Source organism: Bos indicus x Bos taurus, chromosome 4 (assembly GCF_003369695.1).
Source record: "Bos indicus x Bos taurus breed Angus x Brahman F1 hybrid chromosome 4, Bos_hybrid_MaternalHap_v2.0, whole genome shotgun sequence".
Lineage (NCBI taxonomy): Eukaryota > Metazoa > Chordata > Mammalia > Artiodactyla > Bovidae > Bos > Bos indicus x Bos taurus.
The window spans coordinates 71,736,359-71,751,087 of NC_040079.1; the positions used below are offsets into that span (position 1 = coordinate 71,736,359).

A 14,729-nucleotide genomic window follows, 5' to 3' on the forward strand; every position below is an offset into this window, starting at 1 on the left:
CAGGGCTCTTCTAGTTGGGAAGAAATAAGGTAGGGCATAAATTATAATGGCTAAACTGTGTACTTTTTAGTAGGTAATGCTTCCCAGCTCTGTTTTATTAGAAAAAACATATACAATGTTAAGAATTTAGACTAATGTGGATTTTGAAGTTTCATCAATGAGCATTAATATTATAAAAATGCCACATTTTATTATAATTTAAAAATTAAATGTTATTTAGTCACCAAGTCATGTCTGACTCTTTGTGACCCTATGGACTGCAGCACACTGTCCTGATTAATATTGGTTAAATAACAATCAATTAATTTAAATAATTTAATGTAATAATCTTAAATTATATGACAATGCCATGCAGACACCTATTTTTAAAGCAAAAAAGTACTGTTAATGGCCAATGAAATATATTACAGCAAAGGATATCACATATTTCCCTCCTTTGTTTATCCTAACTATGAAGACAATCACCTGGGGACTGTAAAATTGGGATAAACCAAGAGCTATTTATCACTCAACAGTATTTATTAATTACTGGAAAATTTTTAAGGTCTTTTACATTATGCTTATTTTTCCTATGTCAAGAATACCTATTGTGATCAATGCAAAGAAATAGAGGAAAACAATAGAATGGGAAAGATTAGAGATCTCTTCAAGAAAATTAGAGCTACCAAGGGAACATTTCATGTAATGATGGGCAATAAAGACAGAAATGGTATGGACCTAACAGAAGCAGAAGATATTAAGAAGAGGTGGCAAGAATACACAGAAGAACTATACAAAAAAGATCTTCACAACCCAGATAATCACAATGGTATGATCACTCACCTAGAGCCAGACATCCTGGAATGCAAAGTCAAGTGGGCCTTAGGAAGCATCCCTATGAACAAAGCTAGTGGAGATGAAGGAATTCCAGTGGAACTATTTCAAATCCTAAAAGATGATGTTGTCAAAGTGCTGCACTTAACATGCCAGCAAATTTGGAAAACTCAGCAGTGGCCACAGGACTGGAAAAGGTTGGTTTTCATTCCAATCCCAAAGAAAGGCAATGCCAAAGAATGCTCAAACTACTGCACAATTGCACTCATCTCACATGCTAGTAAAGTAGTGCTCAAAATTCTCCAAGCCACGCTTCAGCAATACGTGAACCATGAACTTCCAGATGTTTAAGCTGGATTTAGAAAAGGCAGAGGAACCAGAGATCAAATTGCCAACATCTGTTGGATCATCAAAAGAACAAGAGAGTTCCAGAAAAACATCAACTTCTGCTTTACTGACTATGTCAAACCCTTTGACTGTGTGGATCACAATAAACTGTGGAAAATTCTGAAAGACATGGGAATACCAGACCACCTGACCTGCCTCCTAAGAAATCTGAATGCAGGTCAAGAAGCAACAGTTAGAACTGGACATGGAACAACAGACTGGTTCCAAATAGGGAAAGGAGTATGTTAAGGCTATATATTGTCACCCTGCTTATTTAACTTATATGCAGAGTACACCATGAGAAATGCTAGAGTGGATGAAGCACAAGCTGGAATCAAGATTGCCAGGAGAAATATCAATAACCTCAGACATGCAGATGACACCACTCTTACGGCAGAAAGCAAATAAGAACTAAAGAGCCTCTTGATGAAAGTGAAAGAGGAGAGTGAAAAAGTTGGCTTAAAACTCAACATTCAGAAAACTAAGATCATGGCTTCTGGTCCCATCACTTCATGGCAAATAGATGGGGAAACAGTAGAAACAGTGACAGACTTTATTTTTTTTGGCTCCAAAATCACTGCAGATGGTGACTGTAGCCATGAAATTAAGAGACACTTGCTCCTTGGAAGTAAAGTTCTGACCAAATTAGACAGTATATTAAAAAGCAGAGACGTGTCATTGCCAACAAATGTTTGTATGGTCAAAGCTATGGTTTTTCCAGTAGTCATGTATGGATGTGAGAGTTGTACTGTAAAGAAAGCTGAGCGCTGAAGAATTGATGCTTTTGAACTGTGGTGTTGGAGAAGACTCTTGAGTCCCTTGGACAGCAAGGAGATCCAACCAGTCTATCCTAAAGGAAATCAGTCCTGAATATTCATTGGAAGGACTGATGCTGACGCTGAAATTCCAATACTTTGGCCACCTGATGCAAAGAACTGACTTACTTGAAAAGACCCTGATGCTGTGAAAGATTGAAGGCGGGAGGAGAAGGGGATGACCGAGTATGAGATGGTTGGATGGCATCACCAACTCGATGGACATGAGTTTGAGTAAACTCGGGGAGTTGGTGATGGACAGGGAGGCCTGGCATGCTGCAGTCCATGGGATCACAAAGAGTCGGACAAGACTGAGCGACTGAAGTGAACTGAATGGGCAATGAAATATATTACAGCAAAGGAGATCACATATTTACCTCCTTTGTTTATCCTAACTATATAAACAGTCATCTGGGGACTGAAATTGGGATCGACCAAGAGCCATTTATCACTCAACAGTATTTATTGGTCACCTAGGTGCTAGAGATACAATGGTGGAGACCACAGATGAACCCTGCCCTCATGGAGCTTATATTCTAAAAGCAGGGACACACACACAGATACACACATGCTATGAAAAGTGTTCTCAAGAAAATGAATGGAGCAATGCGATAGAGCTAGGGTTGGCAAACTTTCTGTAAAAAGCCAGATAATAAATATTTTAGATTTGTGGTTATACAATCTCTGTCTTAACTACTCAGTTCTGCAGTTGTGGTGGGAAGGCAACCACATATAGTATGTGAATGAATGGACATGGCAGTGTTTCAATAAAATTGTATTTACAAAAATAGCAGGTGAACAGGTGGTGGGCCAGTTTTGCTTGAGGGATATTTTAATACTTTAAAGCCTCCTGGGGTAGAGAGGCACTTGGGGTGGGGATGGTGACTTTGGACCTGGGCATTTAGAGAAGAGTCCTCTGGGGAGAAGCATTTGAGACGACAGTAGGATGAGGAGAATCCAGCCAGGTGAAGCCTGGGGGAGGGGCGTTTTAAGCAGAGGGAAGAGATCTATCAAAGATTTGTGGCAGAAATAGGCATGTCCCCTTGATGTGGGTGGCTGTCTCATTTTTGCTGTGTGATTTTGAACAAGCCACTGAATTCCTCCAGCCCTTTCCTCATGAATAGAAGTTAAGATAATAATACTCTGCTTATAGGCTATTTATGAAGTAATATGTGTGTGTGAAAGCATTTTCTGGGCAAATTTAGGTAATATTGTTAATAACTGGGGTTTAGAAAAATAAGTGTGAATAAACTTTAACATAATTAAGATTTGGACATTAAAGTACTGATGATTTATAGTAGCTCTTCATATTTTACTGCTGCTGCTGCTGCTGCTAAGTCGCTTCAGTCGTGTCCGACTCTGTGCGACCCCATAGATGGCAGCCCACCGAGCTCCCCCGTCCCTGGGATTCTCCAGGCAAGAACACTGGAGTGGGTTGCCATTTCCTCCTCCAATGCATGAAAGTGAAAGGTGAAAGTGAAGTTGCTCAGTTGTGTCCGACTCTTAGTGACCCCATGGACTGCAGCCTTCCAGGCTCCTCCGTCCATGGGATTTTCCAGGCAAGAGTACTGGAGTGGGGTGCCATTGCCTTCTCTGATCATATTTTACAAATGGTATCTTATTTCATCTGTACTAATATTTAGTAACCAGTTTACCCCTGGCCAACTACTTCTCAATTTTATTAACCATCTTATCAGTATTTTAAGATGTATATATGTTTAACAAATAGTTGTTGAATTGTTTTTTTATGTGTTACTCAGAAGCAAAAAAATATTGTGAGACTCACAGACCTCAGAGTTTTATTTATTTATTTATTTGGCTGCACTGCTTATGGGATCTTAGTTCACTGACCAGAGATTGAACCCTCACCTGTAGCAGTGAAAGCATAGAGTCCTATCTACTGGACTGCCCCCAACATTTTATTTCTGTGAGAGCCTCCTGGGCAACTGATCAGCCAGCAATCTGGCTAACTGGGCCTCAGAATTCCTTCCTCATGCAGTCAAAGGCCTGGGAGCAGTGTGCCCTATAAATCCATTTGTGACCTGCTCTGTGCGTTATTATAGCTTGTCTCCTCTTGTGCCTCTTCCCCTATTGCATACTTTACCCTAGGTGTAGGTCCCCAGTCTTCAGTTTTGATGTCAAATACACGCCTCTGGTGTTGTCAGGCTATGAACCCATTTCTGCCTCACTCTGATCCTTTAAGGGAGATCAGCAGGAGGAGAGAGAAGGGTACTGGGAAATGTCTAAGTACTCTTGCCTGGAAAATCCTATGGACGAAGGAGCCTGGTGGGCTGCAGTCCATGGGGTCGCTAAGAGTCGGACATGACTGAGTGACTTTACTTTCACTTTTCACCTTTATGCATTGGAGAAGGAAATGGCAACCCACTCCAGTGTTCTTGCCTGGAGAATCCCAGGGACGGGGGAGCCAGGTAGACTGCCGTCTATGGGGTCGCACAGAGTCAGACAGGACTGAAGCGACTTAGCAGCAGCAGCAAGCATCACCAATGTGGAAACTTGCCAGAGACCACTGCCTTGCTTTACTCAAGATAAGAACTCAGCAGAATGAGAGTAGACCCACAACAGAGGCTTGTCTCTAAGCTTTTCTTTTTAAATTTTATTAAAGTATAGTTGATTTATAATGTGGTGTTAATTTCTGCTGTACAGCAAAGTGACTGTATTTATTTGTAAAGTGACTATACTTATATTTACATTTTTTCATATTCTTTTTTATTATGGTTTATCACAGGATATTGAATATAGTTCCCTGTTCTATACAGTGAGTTATTGTTGTTTATCCATTCTTTGTATAATAGTTTGCATTTGCTAACCCCAAACTTTCAATCCATCCCCCACCCCACCTCTGTCCCTTGGCAACTGCAAATCTGTTCTCTATATCTGTCAGTCTTTTTCTGTTTTGTAGATAAGTTTATTTGCGTCATATTTTAGATTCCACATGTAAGTGATATAATACAATACTTGTCATTCTCTTTCTGATTTATTTCACTTAGTACAATAATCTCTAGGTCCATCCTTGTTGCTGCAAATGGCATTATTCATTCTTTTTTATGGTTGAGTAGTGTTCCATTGTATATATGTACTACATCTTCTTAATCCATTCATCTGTCAGTGGACACTTAGGTTGCTCCCATATCTTGGCTATTGTAAATAGTGCTCCTATGAACACTGGGGTGCATGTATCTCAAAGTTTTTCTTTTTCACCAAGGAACTGTCCATCAAAAATGTGGGAGTGAGAAAGAAACTAGATTCTCTTGTGTATAGTAATGTGACTTCCTGACTCTGTGGAAGGAAAAATGTTGATATTACTAAATAGTTTTTTCCTCATTATGGGTCTAGACTGTTCACGAGCAATCATGTTTGTCCCTGAAGGATGTGTGAATGGACTTGGTGTAATGGGTCAACTTTTGAAATAACAGGTATTAGGAAACAGGTGAATGCCCTCAGCTCACGCTTGTGGGGAATCTGCAAAAGAAGAGTGAGTGGGAGGGCTATGCTCACTCTGGACAACCCCTCACCTTCCAACCCCTGGTCATCTAGAGGACCATGAGGGTATCAATGTCTAACTGTTGATTGTCTTGCTGAAGACCCTGCTGAAAGGCCTGGGTGAGGGATGTGCTCTAGTTAGGGGGAGGAGCGTAGATTCTGGGATGAAAATGGGTCCCTTTAGGTGAGGGGCACGTTTTCCAGAAGAGATGATTTTCCTTCTGAAAATGAAAGGCAAGAATCTCTTTGAGGGAGATGCTTAGATATGAGGGCATTGGATTCAAGATGTGATCAGATTGGGTCTGAGCCCAAGCAGAACCCTGTTGTGAAGAGTCAACATCTTAGGTTCCTGTTGCCCTTGGACTCTGAAGGAAGTCCAACCTAACACTCAGCTTAACCTTTTCCTGCCTATGTTCCCTTTAAAATGACCTTGTGTGTGTTTGTGTGTGCACTCAGATATGTCCAACTCTTTGCAACCCAGGGACTGTAGCCCGTGGAAATTTCCGGGCAAGAAAGTAGCCATTTCCTTCTCCAGAGAATCTCACTGACACAGGAATAGAATCCATGTCTCTTCTGTCTCCTCCACTGGCAGGCAAATTCTTTGCCAGTGGAGCCACTGGGGAAGCCACTAAAGAAGTTGTCCCAAACAGCTGGTGTGGATGAATTGAGGGATGGGGCAGGATTGCAGGGTCAAGGAGCAAAAGGGAGGTTCTTTGTTGTGTTTGCAGACCCAGCAAGGAGCAGTGGGACCATGAGTGGGGTCTTCAGCAAAGAGAGGGCCACCAAGGCTGTCAGTCTAAAGATGAAACTCTTTGTCTTGGAACTTCCCCAGCTTTTCATCCTTCTGTCCAAATGTGGGAGCTCAGAAAGTAGGAGGGAAGATTTCAAGTGTAAGGTATAATTTATTGATAACAAGATTCCTTGAATTTTAATTTATGATTAAAACTTTAAGCTGGAACACTATAATTCTGGTGACATTCAGATATTAGCCAAGACATTAGGCAAAAAAAAAAAAAGTTGCATTCAGAGGTAAGAAATTTGATTGTACTACTGAAATCTTATCTCCTGGACCATTATACACTGCATTTACCATGAGCTCAGTCCTGGAAGAAGATAATGGCAGAATTTACTATCTAAAACAGAAAAGCAAGGACAGACGTGTCACTGGCTAAGTGGTGGATAGCCAGAGAATGTGCTTGTGTTGAATGATGTATTTCTGAGCTCGCAAAGGAGGGGGCCTTCAAAGAGCACATGAATACATTTAACAGGATAAGGTGCAATCAGAGATGATTAGAAGCATCGATGAAGCTGATTACTAGACAGATCAACAAAAAGTGTTTTTTCTAAAATACATGAATGCTTCTACCTTGACAGTCAAGGTGTCTATTTTAGTGTGCTAATGGATTTGGTATTCAGTCCACACAGTATTCAGCCTTATTTTGAAAGCCACAGTCGCTGCAGTCAATCATTACAAACACTCCCTTGCATAGCTCTTTCACTACACAAGACCTGCTTGGCAAAACCACAGTCCTGTATCAACCCAACTCTGCTCTGTACCTGTACAGCTAAATGTGTGAGTTGAATAACACACCATCACCTGGATGTTAATTGAATTAATGACTATTAGCCTAAAGTGGGCCTTTAAACCACACTTCTCCATTCATTTTTCCATTCTCCTGGGTGACTTTTCTCCTCTTCCTGTTCCCCTGCTTTTCCTCCTCTTCCTTCTTCTTAAACTGAGGGGTAACTTATGCTCAGTGAAATGTGCAGATTATAAGTTTGATGGTTTGATGAATGCATGCACTGTGTAGCCCACAGCCCCATTAAGATATAGAATACTACCATCACACCCAGAAAGTTCTCTTAAGTCTCTTGCCAGTCCATTCCTATACCACCACCTCCAGAGACAACCACTGCTCTGATTTCTATCTGGAGTAAATATCTCACACTTTACCCTTCTCCTCAAATCTCTAACTCTTCTTCCCCATTTTTACTCTCAGCTGATGATCGTGTTTCCTACTTCATGGAGAAAATGAAAGCAGCAAGAAGAGAACTTTCATATACTCACCTTTTCTTCCCATCCACCCGCATGGCATCTGCATCCTTCCTGTCTGTGCCTGGATGGACCATCTGTGTGTGTGTGTGTGTGTGTTAGTTGCTCAGTTAAGTCTGACTCTTTGCAACCCCATGGATTCTAGCCCCCCCAGGCTCTGTCCATGGAATTCTACAGGCAAGAATACTGGAGTGGGTTGTCATTTCCTTCTCCAAGAGGTCTTCCTGACCCAGGGATTGAACCTGGGCCTCCTACATTGCAGGCAGATTCTTTACTGCCTGAACTACCAGGGAAGCCCATGGACCATCCCTGTTCCTGTCTAAAGCTGAGCCCTCCCATCTTCTCTTAGGTAGTCAAGAACAGCATGGTAGCAGTTCTTTCCTTTTCCTTTCGTCTAACTTCCCACACACTACTGGATCCACTCCCATCAGCATTTATTTCTATGCTATTAGGTTGGTGCAAAAGTAAGTACAATTTTGCATTGTTGCACTTTGCTGTTTGATATTGGAGTACATTCTTAAATGTGATTATATTATACATCAGTTTAATGCACATTTCTTCCTTTTTTTTTTTTTTGCTAATGACTTATTACTTGCTATTTATTCTACATTTACTTTAGACTAGGAAAATGACATTAGGCAAAATGGGTTGGAAAACAGCAGAGACAACTTGCAATATCAACAATGCATTTGGCCCAGGAACTGCTAATGAATGTACAATGCAGAGGTGGTTCAAGAAGGTTTGCAAAGGAGACAACAGCCTTGAAGATGAGGAGCACAGTGGCTGGCCATCAGGTGTTGACAACAACCAAATGAGAGCAATCATTGAAGCTGATCTTCTTACAACTACATGAAAAGTTGTCAAAGAACTCAGCATCGACCATTCTATGGTCATTGGCATTTGAAGCGAATTGGAAAGGTGGAAAAGCTCCATCAGCAGGTGTCTCGTGAACTGACTGAAAATCAAAACAATCATTATTTTAAAAGGTTGTCTTCTCTTATTCTATGCAACAGCAACGAACCATTTCTCAATCAGATTGTGATATGTAACAAAAAGGGAATTTTGTACAACAACCCGGGATGACCAGCTCAGTTGTTGGACCTACAAGAAGCTCCAAAGCACTTCCCAAAGCCAAATTTGTACCAAAAAAGGTCACTGTTTGGTGGTCTGCTGTTGGTCTGATTCACTACAGCTTCCTGAATCCTGGAGAAGCCATTACATCTGAGAAGTATGCTCTGCAAACCAGTGAGATGCACTGAAAACGGCAACACTTGCAGCTGCGTTGGTCAACAGAAAGGGCCCAGTTCTTCTCCAGGACAATGCCTGACCGCATGTCACACAACCAGTGCTTCAAAAACTTAGAGAACTGAGCTATGGAGTTTTGCCTCATCCACCATATTCACCTGACCTCTTGCCAACTGAATACCACCTCTTGAAGAGTCTTGAGAACCTTTTGCAGGAAAAACACATCCACAACCAGCAAGAGACAGAAAATGCTTTCCAAGAGTTCATTGAATCCTGAAGCGCGTATTTTTATGCCACAGGAATAAGCAAACTTATTTCTTGTTGGCAAAAATGTGTTGATTGTCAGTTCAGTTCAGTCACTCAGTCTTGTCTGACTCTTTGCGACCGCATGGACTGCAGCATGCCAGGCTGCAGTCCACGTCCATGTCCGTCACCAACTCCCAGAGTTTACTTAAACTCATGACCATTGAGTTGGTGATGCCATCCAGTCATCTCATCCTCTGTTGTCCCCTTTTCCTTGTGCCTTCAATCTTTTCCAGCATGAGGGTCTTTTCCTATGAGTCAGTTCTTCGCATCAGGTGACCGAAGTATTATAGTATCAGCTTCAGCATCAGTCCTTCCAATGAACGTTTAGGGCTGATCTCCTTTAGGATGGACTGGTTGGATCTCCTTGCAGTCCAAGGGACTCTCAAAAGTCTTCTCCAACACCACAGTTCAAAAGCATCAATTCTTCGGTGCTCAGCTTTCTTTATAGTCCAGCTCTCACATCCATACATGACTATTGGAAAAACCATAGCTTTGACTAGATGGACCTTTGTTGGCAATGTATTCCTATTTTGATTAATAAAGATTTGTTTGAGCCTAGTTATGATGATGTAAAATTTATTCTGAAACCACAATTACATTTGCACCAACCTAATATATCCCACCCTAAAAGGGTAATAAAAGAAGCCTCCTTGACCCCATCACCCCTACCAGCCCCTGTTTCTTTGCTCCTTGTTACAGCAAAAATTCAAGTGTAGTTTATACTCTAGCTTTAATTCTTCCCTATTCTCTCTCAAATCCTTTCTATTTAGGCTTTACTCCTGCCACTCCATGGAGACTGCTCTTCTCAAGGTCACCAAAGGACCTCTGCACTGTAAAATCCAATAATAAACTTCTCAGATCTTTGATAGGATTTGACACGATTTGCCCCTCTTTCCTTCTTTGATAAAATGTCTTCATTTGGCCTTTGCAGCACTTCCTTGGGTTTTCTTACTGCTCAGTTCTTCTCAGGCTCAGTTTGGTCACTTGGTTCTTGTCTTCTTCCTTAACTTGATGTCATCATGCCTCAGACTTAGCCACATCTACATACCCTTAGGGATCAAGTTGGGCTCATGACTTTAAGTACCACTATATGACTGTGTTTTCCAGATTTGTGTCTCTAGTCCAGATGTCAGACCTGAAATCCACACCTATATTATTCAACCTCCCACTTGACATCTCTACTTGTATATCTGATGGACAACTTGACGCAATCATGCCCATGGCTCAACACTTAATCCTTTACTATAAAATACTTTACTTGTTGTTGTTGTAGTTCAGTTGCTTAGCCGTGTCCAACTCTTTGTGGTCCCATGGACTACAGCATTTCAGGCTTCCCTGTCCTTCACTGACCCTGGAGTTTGCTCAAATTCATGTCCATTGGGTCAGTGATGCCATCCAACCATCTCATCCTCTGTCGCCCTCTTCTTTGGCCTTCAATCTTTTGCATCATCAAGATCATTTCCAATGAGTCAGCTCTTAGCATCAGGTAGCCATAGTATTGGAGCTTCAGCCTCAGCCTCAGTCCTTCCAATGAATATTCAGGGTCTATTTCCTTTAGAGTGGACTGGTTTCATCTCCTTGCTGTCCTTTAGTTGTAGCTTTGCCACTTGGGTTGATGGTGATCCGTCTTTGTGGTTGCTCAGACCAACATCTCTACGTTATTCTTGACACTTTTCCTTCACTCATACCCCACATCCAATCCAGTAGGAGATTCTGTTGGCTCTCTATGGCTGATAGTATTACTTTTCACCCAATAATCCAGTTTCTCTCCTGATGTGCACCTCCTTGCAGGATTAAATATCCCCATTTTGTTGAGTTTAGGCATAGCCATATGACTTGCTTTAACTGAATAAATGTGGACAGAACTGATGGATATGATTTCCAGAGGCTTCTCTAAGAGCCAGCAGGTGATAGTGCATCTTGGTTCAGACAGAGGTAGCTCTGCCAGCCTGAAACCAGAGCCAAGTCACAGGGAACAGAGCCACAGCCGACTCACACTGGACGTGAAGTGCAGTAAGCTGCTCCTTTGGGGGTGTCTTGTTAATGCAGCAAAACTGTCTCTTTTGACCAATATGCTCTCCCTTCTATGCCTGGTGAATTAGAGGTTCTTGACATCTCATTGCAGAAAGAATTCAGCAAGAAACAAAGTGACAGGTAAGAAGGGGATGTAGAGAGAAACACACTCTACAGACAGAGTGTGGGCTATCTTAGAAGGTGAGAGGCCCCCCAAATATAGCATGGTTAGTTTTTATGTGCTGAGTAACTTAATAGCTAATAAGTGGGAGGATTATTCCAATTATTTTGGGGAAGAGAGGGATTTCCAGGAATTGGGCCACTGTCCACTTTTTGACATTTTATGGTTGGCCTCAGAACTGTCATGGTGCTGGTGGGTGTGTCACTTAGCCTTTGCTAACGTATTACAATGCATGTTTAATGAGGCCCAGGGTCTACTGGAAGTCGAATCTTCTGCCATCTTGGATCTGGTTGGTTGTAACCAGTTTTCATCATATCCTAAGGCAAGGACATTCTTTTAAAGGTTATATTCTGCCCCCTTTTCACCTGTTTGTTTCATTTCCACAAGCATCCAAACTCTGATCATTTCTACTACTACACTGGCTCAAGCCATGGTCATCTCAAGCCTGGATTGCTACAATGGCCTCTTAACTGGTCTCCCTGCTTCTTTCCTCAGCCTCCTGTGATCAATTCTCAATAAAGCAGCCAGAGAGATTCTGTTAAAACCCTATTCACTTCCCTGTTCAAAACTCTGTAATAGGACTTTTCTGGTGGTCCAGTGGTTAAGACTCCGTGCTTCCAATGCAGGGAGCACAGGTTCAATCTCTGGTTGGGGAACTGAGATCCCACATGCTGCATGGCTCAGTCAAAAAAAAAAAAAAAAATTAAAAATGACTTTATTAAAAGAAAAAGAGAAAAAAAAGCTCTGTAATGGCTCTTCATCCTACCTGCAGTAGGAGCCAGTCCATGATGGGTAAGCAGCCCAGCAGGTTTGGTGCACCATCACCTCCCTCCTTAGCCTTGTATTCTCTGCCTTGCTTGCTCCTTGGGATCCATTCTCGCTGGTCTCCTTGCTGTTTGTCAGCTGAGCAAGCAACTTCCCACCTTAGGGCTTCCCTCACAAGTTTCCTCAAATACCACTGTCTCAGTGAGGCCTGCCTGATGCACCTCCTATCTATAATCGATAGTCGTACCCCTTTCCTCTGTTACCTCTGCACCTCTGACCTTCTGCTCTGGTTCCCCAGAGCACTTCTCACCATTTCACATCATTTGTTTTCTGCATTATATTGAGTGCTTCTAGTTTCTTGCCTTGGAGAAGGCAATGTCAACCCACTCCAGTCCTCTTGCCTGGAAAATCCCATGGATGGAGGAGCCTGGTAGGCTGCCGTCCATGGGGTGGCTAAGAGTCAAACACAACTGAGCAACTTCACTTTCACTTTTCACTTTCCTGCACTGGAGAAGGAAATGGCAACCCACTCCAGTGTTCTTGTGTGGAGAATCCCAGGGATGGGGGAGCCTGGTGGGCTGCTGTCTATGGGGTCACACAGAGTCAGACACGACTGAAGCGACTTAGTAGCAGCAGCAGCTGCAGCAGTTTCTAGCCTGTTTCCTTTATTTGAATGTAAATTTCACAATGGCAGCAGATCTATGTCTGTTGTGTTCACTGATTATATTACAGTAAGTCACCTACATGGACTTACAGGAATGAGTTCCCTTCCAAGAGCATGTTAGTAAGTCCAATTTGTTCATACATCCAACAAAGTTAGCCTAGGTATTCAACTAACATGATTGACTATAATAGTACTGTATTGTAATGGGTTTATGATACATTTCACACAAGTAATGTATAAAAAAAAAACACAAAAAGTAGGGAAAACATTTTTTGATCTTACAGTACAGTACCTTGGAAAGTACAGTAGTGCAGTACAATAGCTGGCATAGAGGAGCTGGGATTGAATGAAAAGTCAAGAAGAGTTACTGACTGAAGGAGGGAGAGGAGGTGGGAGATTGTAGAGCTGAAGTATCGTGAGCAATAGTAGATGGAGTGCAAGCTGCAATTTCACTCACATATGACATTGATCGAATTCATGTTTGCATCTTTGAAAGTTCATATGTAGGGGACTTGCTGTACTTGGCTGTACTTACTGTACTTATTTCAGGGGTGACACATGAAAGCATTGAATACTTAGGCAAATTACAGAAACTATTCACTGTAGAAGGCAGTGAAGCTAGAAGGAGGAGATGGTTATGCAAATCAGCACTGTGAGACTAGGGCCCAGCATAGCTCAAAGCGCCAGCAGACATGGGTGCTGGGTGGATACTTGGCTCTGGCAATGGTAAGATTTATGGCTCTTCTTGTTAGGAGCTAAACAAAGAATGCTTGCTTCACTGCCCACATAGGACTTGGGTTTCTTATACTTCAGATATCCCATAGTTGGTTACAATAGTATGCTGGTTTTAGAGCCAAGCTCACTTATTATATAGCAGTTTCCCATGTATGAATATGCAGCCCATCCCCACTTGGCCCATCCATCCATGGCCACGAATCCATACAGGCTTAGTCTTCCCATGTGGGTGAACAACATAGACCACTGACCTTTTGGGCCAAGAACCTAGGATAATGCCTGGCACATAGTAGTTGCTCAATAAATGTGTTGACTAAAAGAATTCAGGAGAACAATCAAGTCCAGAAAGTCTTATACCATAAGTTTCATATTTGTTTACTTTTTGATAGGTGAGGCTAAACTGCAGAACTAGTTTTGTTCATTTAAAACAGCTTTTAGATTCCTCTTCCCCTCAGTCTCCCATCTCAATCTGTAATAATATGCCAGACTTCTCAGAAAAAAAAAGGGGAGGTTCAAAGGAAAATGAAGTCTGTTGATATAGCCCCCAGAAAGAGATCTTTCAGGATGTGTGAAAAAGTGCATTAAACAGGAAACGGGGATTACAGCTAGGTTTTCTTAATGCTTTTATTTTCTAAAATACACCCAATGAATATATATATATATATTTAAAATTTAGAATAAAATATCATCTTTTATAAAATAGTGAATTTTTAAAAATCCTGCCTGAATCTTTCATTAAACAACTAAAAGTTCCACTAAAAGAGGAGCAGATTGAAGGGGTGATGGGCAAGCTTAGTGGCTTATGTAGATCTTAGAGCAGAAGGGAGCCCAGAAGGGAAATATGAGTGAAGCAGGAATTAGACGCAGGCTTTCCTCCAAACCTCAAATCATTTGGAAGAGTAAAAAGAAAACCAAGAGATGGAAAAGACTCGTAGCTGACCAATCAACAATGTCTGAGTGCCTACTGTATGCAAACTGCTCTGCTAGATACTATAGGAGAGATTCCAATGAATACGACAGGGTTTCTATCACCATATAAACTTGTATTTTAGAGGAGGAAATAGACTCTATAGCAAGTGCATCCTCCTCTTCTTCTGGAGGGAAGAAATCTTTGAAAATTATGATGCTAATTCTTCTCAAAGTATCCTTTGCATACCAAGTACATCAGGAGTATCAGGGCTGATAGTGAAAATGCAGGTTCCCAGGCCTCTCCATCTTTGATGAATCAGCATGTCTGAAGCCTAGAGCCAA

At 41.7% G+C, this 14,729-nt stretch overlaps 1 pseudogene; it reads left to right on the top strand.

Annotated features, from left to right (window-relative positions):
- The first annotated feature begins 8,212 nt into the window (after nucleotides 1-8,212).
- On the top strand, nucleotides 8,213-9,151 carry LOC113890841 (annotated as a pseudogene).
- The last annotated feature ends 5,578 nt before the right edge of the window (nucleotides 9,152-14,729 follow it).